Here is a 7676-nt window from a genome sequence, read left to right as displayed (position 1 = left end):
GCACCATGGGGAGGCTGGATGGATGCTGGCACTGTGCTTTGTACAGAGGGGCTGCAGGGTCCCCTCGCAGGGCTTGGTTGCCCTCCCCTGACCCTCTTCCCATCATTCCCAGCCCCGCTCCCTGCGTCAGAGCCCCGCCGTGACTCAGGGCTGGGATTCCTCAGCTCTGAAGTGGTTCCTTCTCCCCCCCCCCCCCCCTTCATCCCCAGGTGCTTCATTTCCAAAGCCCTGAATTGCAGGGTGTGCCCAGGAGCTCTCGCAAACAGCGCAGGCCCCAGCAGGAGCGGGTGAGCGGCGTTCCCAGTGTGTGATGAATCCCTGGCTCCGGGCCACCGGGCTCCTGCCAGCCCCAAGCAGCCAATCTGGAGCACCCAGACCTGCTGAGCTCGGGGCTTTTGCTGCTCTTGCTAAGTCATTGCTCTGCAGGGACGGAGAGTTTTAATCTCCTCTCAGCAATAGCCATGTTTTGGTACTGGCTTGGCTGCCTGTGGCATCCCGGTTCCCACGGGGAGCAGCTTCCCAGGGTGTACCGGGAGGGTGGAGAGTAGGAGCAGGCTGCTCCGGCGCTGGGCTGCCCATCCTGCTGTGACTCATCCCGTCCAGCCTGCAACCTCAACCCCTTTCTGCGCCCTGCCCTGCGTGCTGGGCACTGCCCCAGCTCCCCCGGGCCCCTCTGTGCCTTCGAGGGGCTGTGGAAGGGTTGGGGGCTGCCCCGTGGGGCTGTGCATGGGAGAGATCAGTGGGGCTGGGAGGGAGCAGAGCTGGGTGGTCTGGGCACGAAGCATCTCCATTTCCCAAGGGTGGACCTGTGCCACCTCCTCACATGCACCACGAGTGCTTGGTTGTTCTGGTGGGCATGCTGAGGGATGCGTGGTGTTGAAGTAGCAAAGAGGGCGAGGAGCTGAGGCTTCAGCATCACCTCTTGAGCAGACAGTGAACTGAGCCCCAGTTGCAAGCTCTGGCTGCTGATACCTGCAGAAGCCCAAGAGCAGGCTGTCAGCAAGGCTCAGCACCAGGGAAGCTCTGCAGCCCAGGCCAGCCTTTGGGAGCTGTCTCAGACTCAGCATCTATGCAGAGGAGAGATGATGGTGTGAAGCTGTAAATGGTCTCTGAACCACACTGAGCTTGGAGCATATGACAGGCCCCGATCAGAGCTGCAGTGATCACAGCTGCTTCTAACCTGTCCTGTCTGCTTTCCTGCGCTCACTCAGCACAATGGGCACCAGCTCACCACATCTGGCCTTGGCATCACGTCTGCACTTGGGCCAGGATGGCCTTCCCAAGCCTCCACGCTGCAAAGAGGAACATCCCCGACTCTGTCGTGACCTGATGGAAGTTAGCATGGGCCACAATCCATACAGCAACACATCCTGTGGGCAGAGCTGCTGCTCCTCTGCTCCCTGCCCTTGATTCCCACTGTTGCTCTGTGTGTGTGTGTGTGAAGGGGAGAGCAGGTCAGGAGGTGCTGGAAAAGCCTGGTTTGCCTCATGCCTTGCAGGGAATGCGACGTTGCTCCCGCACACGCTGCTCCCACCCTTCTTGTCCCAACACTGGGTTCTGTCCTGCTGGAGGGATTAAAGGGGGGGCACACATCAAATGGCCACCCTCTTGCCACCCGGTTCAGGTGAGGCTCCCTCCATGCCTGTGGATGGGCAGGAGCTGGGGCTGGCTGGGGAGGGTGGTGAAGCAGCAGCCCTGGCAGGGCTGGAGGCGGAGGTGTGGGACCTGCCGGTGCTCCCACCCTGCGGCCCCGGGGCAAGGAGCTGACACAACAGTGCTGGAGCCCTGCTCCTGGCACCACAACAAGGGAACGCTGCAATCCCCGGCCTCCTTTGGTCAGGGCACGGAGCCACCGCAGAGCTGGCACATGGAGACAGCTCCCAGGGGCTGTGGGCACCTCGGTGCCTCTCCTGTCCCTTCTGCCTGGGGTCTGGTTTGGCTTTGTGATGGGCCAAGCGTGTCCTTCATCCCTCCCTTCACCTTGGGCTGTGGCAGCGGGATGTGGCCCTGGGGGACACTGGGCTATGGGGCTGCCAGCCCCATCGCACCCTGGAGTTGTGCTGCTGGGAGTCCCCAGGCATCCCAAGCAGGTCCCCCCCTTGATCCAGCTCCCCCGAAGCGAAGCCTTGAGTGCATCTCAAAGGTGAAGCTCCCCCCGCAGATCTCCTGTATCCCAGGCACTGCCTGGGAGGTGGGGACCCCAGGGCTGCCCTGAGCCAGGCAGAGATGGGAACGGAGCACAGGGATGGCTGCGGGACCGGAGGGGGTGTTCCATGTGTCTGGGGTGGTGAATGACAGCAAGGGGCAGCCCAGCCTTGCAGCGGGCACCGTGATGGGCTGCAGGACCGGGGAGCTCCTTTGGGATGCTGTGCCCGTGAGGGCTCGGTGCAGGACCGGGTGTGAGGTGCTCCGTGTGCTGGGCAGGGCTCAGGTGTGCACATTCCTCCCCACATTGCTCACGGAGACCAAAACCTGGCCTTATATGGTGAGAAAAGCCGGCGCCGGCTGCTCCTGCTCCTCCCTGCCGATGGGGCCGGGCATGTTTGCCTCCACCCGGCCCTGCCCTGCCTGCAGGTGAGGCCCTGGGGACAGCACAGCCCTGGCTCTGCAGCGTGTGGGTGATCAATGGGGCTGGGGTTGTGTCCCCCAGGAGCTGGGTGGGCAGTCCCTTGGAGATCTGGAGGGTAGGGGCAGCACAAATCACTGCCTCCTTCTTGCGTGCGCTGGGCTGGGCTGGAGGTTTTGGGGAGGAAAACTGCGTTTTACCCCCTTCAGCTTCATCCCATCTTAACTCGCAGGTGAAAGCAAACAGGGGAAACTGAGGCACGGTCTTGTCCCAGAGCATGCAGGGAAGGGAAATGAAACTCTTGGCTTTGCCCACACCCGGGGGAAGCTCCTTGTCCCTACAGCTGATTTCCTGGGATAAGCCCCTGGAAGCGGCTGTGCCAGGAGTCAGCTCTGGGAGATCCCTGCAGGATCCATCCTTGTCCTTCTGATTGTCCCCTGGCTCTCGGAGCTGCTCTGGCCACGCTATGGCACAGGGGGAGCACATGTGGGTGATGTGGGACTGGAGCCTTAAACCGGGCTGGAAACTAGAGTGGGCTCAAGGGTGTTCTTTGCACTCAGGGGGTCCTGGTGCAGCGGAAAGGCTCTGGAGCTCTGGGCCGTCCTTCCTCCGTGCCAGGAGCACGTTTCCATCTCGCTTCCCACACATTTAACCTGTGGAGCTCACATGATGAGCTCAGCTTGTGCCAGGTTTCCCCCGTCTCCATTGGCTTGTCTCTGGGAGCCCGGCTGCTCAGTGCCCTGCTACGGACCAGTCTGTGACTGGTTTTAATGGGAGCCTGTTGGGTGCTCTCTGCTTCTGTCCAGGGGAGCATCCCCGCATCTAGAGGGAAAGGGGAGGTGGGAGAACCAGCAATGCTCCCACATGGATGGATGTTTGATGGGGACCAAATGGGCTGGAAGCTGTTTCCAAAGGGAAACCATGGCTTATCCCTTCATAAGGTTATTTTTGGTGTTCTCTTGCAGGGCTTAGCCCCTAGAGCACAACACAAGTGGGGTTTCTGTAGGGTCCCTGTCTTGTGTCAGTGTGGGGCTGGCAGCATCCCCCCTCCCAGCCAGAGCTTCCACCCCAGCCAGCCCCAAGGGGGGAATGTCCCGGCTCCATTCCCTGTGCTGCTGGGATCTGAGGTGTTGAGGGAGGGGTTGCTCATCCTCAGCAGCTCTGCTGGGAATGGATTTGCCTTTCCCAAGCAGATCCCCAGCCCAATTGGAAGCAGAGGGATGGGATCTCAGTGTGTGTGTGGTGGAATGAACCCGGGCCAGCCAGGCTGGAGTTCCACCAGGACATGAGGAGAGGAGCACGCTGCAGGATCAGGCAGACCTCTGTGCCCCATGAAGCACCCACTGCTCTCCTGTTCCTTGCTGCGTGTTATCCTGTTCCCTGGGAGGCCAGGCTCACAGGGGGGCAGGAGGTCCAGGATGGGGATGGGGATGTGGATGTGGATGAGGATGTGGATGTGGATGTTGATGTTGATGGGGATGTGGATGTTGATGGGGATGTGGATGTGGATGTGGATGGGGATGTGGATGTGGATGTGGATGTTGATGGGGATGTGGATGAGGATGTGGATGTGGATGGGGATGGGGACGTGGATGGGGATGTGGATGTGGATGTGGATGAGGATGTGGATGAGGATGGGGATGGGGATGTGGATGGGGATGTGGATGTTGATGGGGATGTGGATGAGGATGTGGATGTTGATGGGGATGGGGATGTGGATGTGGATGGGGATGGGGATGAGGATGGGGATGTGGATGTGGATGTGGATGGGGATGAGGATGGGGATGAGGATGGGGATGTGGATGGGGATGTGGATGTGGATGTGGATGTGGATGGGGATGAGGATGGGGATGAGGATGTGGATGTGGATGGGGATGTGGATGATGTGGATGTGGACGTGGGCTCCGCGTGCCTCCCGTGCAGTGGAGCCACCTGCCCAGCAGAGGGAGCCTGGAGCTCACACTTGGCTCCGCACCCGCAGGCGGTCGCTCAGGCATGCGGAGCCTCAGCCGCGGTGCGGAGCTCAGCCTGCCCCGGCCCGTCTGCTGGCTCCAGTGCAGACGGGAGCGTGTCCCTGGGGAGCCTCCCGGCCCCACAGCATCAGCCCCTGCTCTCAGCACCCGGGTTTGGCTGTCCCTGAGCTTTGGCTCGCAATGAGCCACGTCCTGGCCGTCTGATGGCTCCTTTCGCCACGCTTGGGCTGAGGCTTCAATCCTTGGCTCCAGACAGGGGTTGAGATCATGTTTGGGAAGCCTCTTGCAGTTGAAACTGATAGGGCTTTACCTGGAGATGGCTGTGGTTTGGCTGCATAGATAACAGGAGCTGCCTTTAGTATACCAGCCCCAGTAGCAGCAGCTGGGTCTGTTGGATGCTGCGCTGGCTCAGCATCCTTGCAGGGCTGTCCCCAGCAGCCCGGAGGGGGTCCTGAGATCCTGCTGCTGGTCCTGCCTGGTGTTTCTCAAGGGGACAAGGGGTGTTGGTGTCCTTCACCAGACAAAGGGAGCCAATGCAGAACTTCCCCTGGGAATTCCCCAGCTTTAGGGCTGGCTGTGTCCCTGCTGTAAGAAATTGGTCCTGGTCATTCAGGGCTTATGGGTAGTGTGATGGAGGGGGAGGGATGGGTGCATGGGCAGGTCCTGGAGCAATAGGACTGTCTCAGGCATAGCTCAGGCCCCATCAATGGAATGCAGAAGTTGTTCTGTGTTGCCCTGGTAGGATGTGGCTTGGTTCTCACTTTCCAGTTGCCAGTGGGGAAACTGAGGCACGGAGCAGAGAAGTGACTGAGACAGTGAAATAGTGACTTGGGTCTTTCTCTCCTGGGCCCTACAACAGTGAACAAGACCCCAGGGGTCCAGCTCCTAATGCCCTGCTCAGGCCCCAGGGCTCTCTCCCATTGCTTTGGGTGGTGAAAGCTCAGAAGCAGCAACGAGAGGGATGATACCCACAAGGCTGTGGCAGGGAAGGAAACCAGCTAAAATCTCTCTTCTTGCAGGCCCAGGCTGGTGCTGAGCCCGTGCCCATCCCATCCAGCCTGGCTGCAGACCCCTCTCTGACCGCCCTTGTTCACTCAATGGAACATTGAGAGCTCCCAAACCCCCCGTTCCGCTCCGGTTTCATTCTGGACAACACCCGCGCTGTGCTCCTGCTCTTCCCCTCTGCTGCAGCGCCGGGGCTGTGCAGAGCAGTGCTGGGCCTCACACACCCCGCGGGTGTCCCTCAGCCAAGCACAGCCCCGCGGTGTCCCCGCAGCCAGGATGCGGAACGGGCTGTGTGGGGAGCTGCCTGCAGGGGCAGCTCTGCGCTAAGCGCTGCGCGCTGGGCTGGGTGGGCGGGTGTGACCGGAGCGCAATCACTGCTCCATCAGTCACTGCTCCATCAATCACTGCTTCATCACTGCTTCATCAATCACTGTTCCATCACTGCTCCATCACTGCTCCATCAATCACTGCTCCATCACTGCTCCATCAATCACTGTTCCATCACTGCTCCATCACTGCTCAATCTCTGCTCCATCACTGCTCAATCACTGCTCCGTCAATCACTGCTCAATCACTGCTCCATCACTGCTCAATCACTGCTCAATCAATCACTGCTCAATCTCTGCTCCATCACTGCTCCATCAATCACTGCTCCATCAGTGCTCCATCAGTGCTCTGTCACTGCTCAGTCACTGCTCCATCACTGCTCAGTCACTGCTCCCTCACTGCTCAGTCACTGCTCAATCAGTCACTGCTCCCTAACTGCTCAGTCACTGCTCCCTCACTGCTCAGTCACTGCTCCATCACTGCTCAGTCACTGCTCAATCAATCACTGCTCCATCACTGCTCAGTCACTGCTCTATCACTGCTCAGTCACTGCTCAATCAATCACTGCTCCCTCACTGCTCAGTCACTGCTCCATCACTGCTCAGTCACTGCTCAATCAATCACTGCTCCATCACTGCTCCATCACTGCTCAGTCACTGCTCTATCACTGCTCAATCACTGCTCCATCAATCACTGCTCCATCACTGCTCCCCTTGTCCAGTGAGAAATCAGGTTTAATGTGTGGCTAGCAAACAGAGCGGAGAAAGATGCTCCCCATCCTGGGTCCTTGAGGGCTTTGACTGTTTTGGATCTCCCATAAGTCATAGAATCATGAAATGGTTTGTGTTGGAAGGGACCAGCTCCAATCCCCTGCTATGGGCAGGGACCCCTTCCACTGGAGCAGGGTGCTCCAAGCCCCATCCAGCCTGGCCTTGAACACTGCCAGGGCTGGGGCAGCCACAGCTTCTCTGGGCACCCTGTGCCAGCGCCTCAGCTCCCTCCCAGGGAAGAGCTTCTGCCTAAGAGCTCATCTCAGTCTGCCCTCGGGCAGGTTCAAGCCATTCCCCTTGGCCTGTCCCTACAGGCCCTTGTCCAAAGCCCCTGTCCGGGTTTCTTGTAGCCCCTTGGAATTGGGTGAGCTGTAAGGTCCTTTTCCCCCCCAAACCATTCCGTGATTCAGTGATTTTGGTGCAGAGTTTAGCCAGAGCCCTCAGCTGAGACTGGGGAAGGAGCTGCTCTTTCACATGGGATGTAGGAAGAAATTAGGACACCACCAGTGCAGTGGGTTGTGTGTGACACTCTGTTTATTGTACCAGCCATGGCCCCGTGCTGTGGGTACAGGGGTGCTGCAGAGGCATCTGTCCTGCAGCAACGTGCAATCACTGCGATGCGCTCAACGGAGACGTGCCAAGAGGCTGTTGGCAACTGCCTGGGAGCTCAGAGCTGGGGACTGGAGTGGTGCTGCTGGCAGTGGCTGGGGCCAGAGCCTGGCCTCCCAAAGCAGGACAGTGCATCCCGAAGCAGGACGGGGCAGGGCATGGTGTGGATGTGCAAGAGGGTGATGGGAATGTGTGTCTGAGGCCGGAGCATCCCCCCTGCTGTGCTCACAGGGGACGTGGCACCCACAGAGCTGGCTCTAGTAGCTGTGGTGTGGCATGACCGGTGTCAGGCAGGTAAGGGACGAGCTCCTGTGTGAGTTCAGTAACTACAAAGCCAAGTCCTGCTTGTTGTAGTTAAATGGGAGCCAATGCCCTTGTTTCTAGGACCTACCCCCACTGTGTGTGGAGTGCATTGCTGTGAGACAG

Source organism: Pezoporus flaviventris, unplaced genomic scaffold (assembly GCF_033815535.1).
Source record: "Pezoporus flaviventris isolate CSIRO_AGI_PZ_B2104156 unplaced genomic scaffold, CSIRO_AGI_Pfla_v1 ptg000257l, whole genome shotgun sequence".
Classification (NCBI taxonomy): domain Eukaryota; kingdom Metazoa; phylum Chordata; class Aves; order Psittaciformes; family Psittacidae; genus Pezoporus; species Pezoporus flaviventris.
This window is presented reverse-complemented; position numbering follows the sequence as displayed.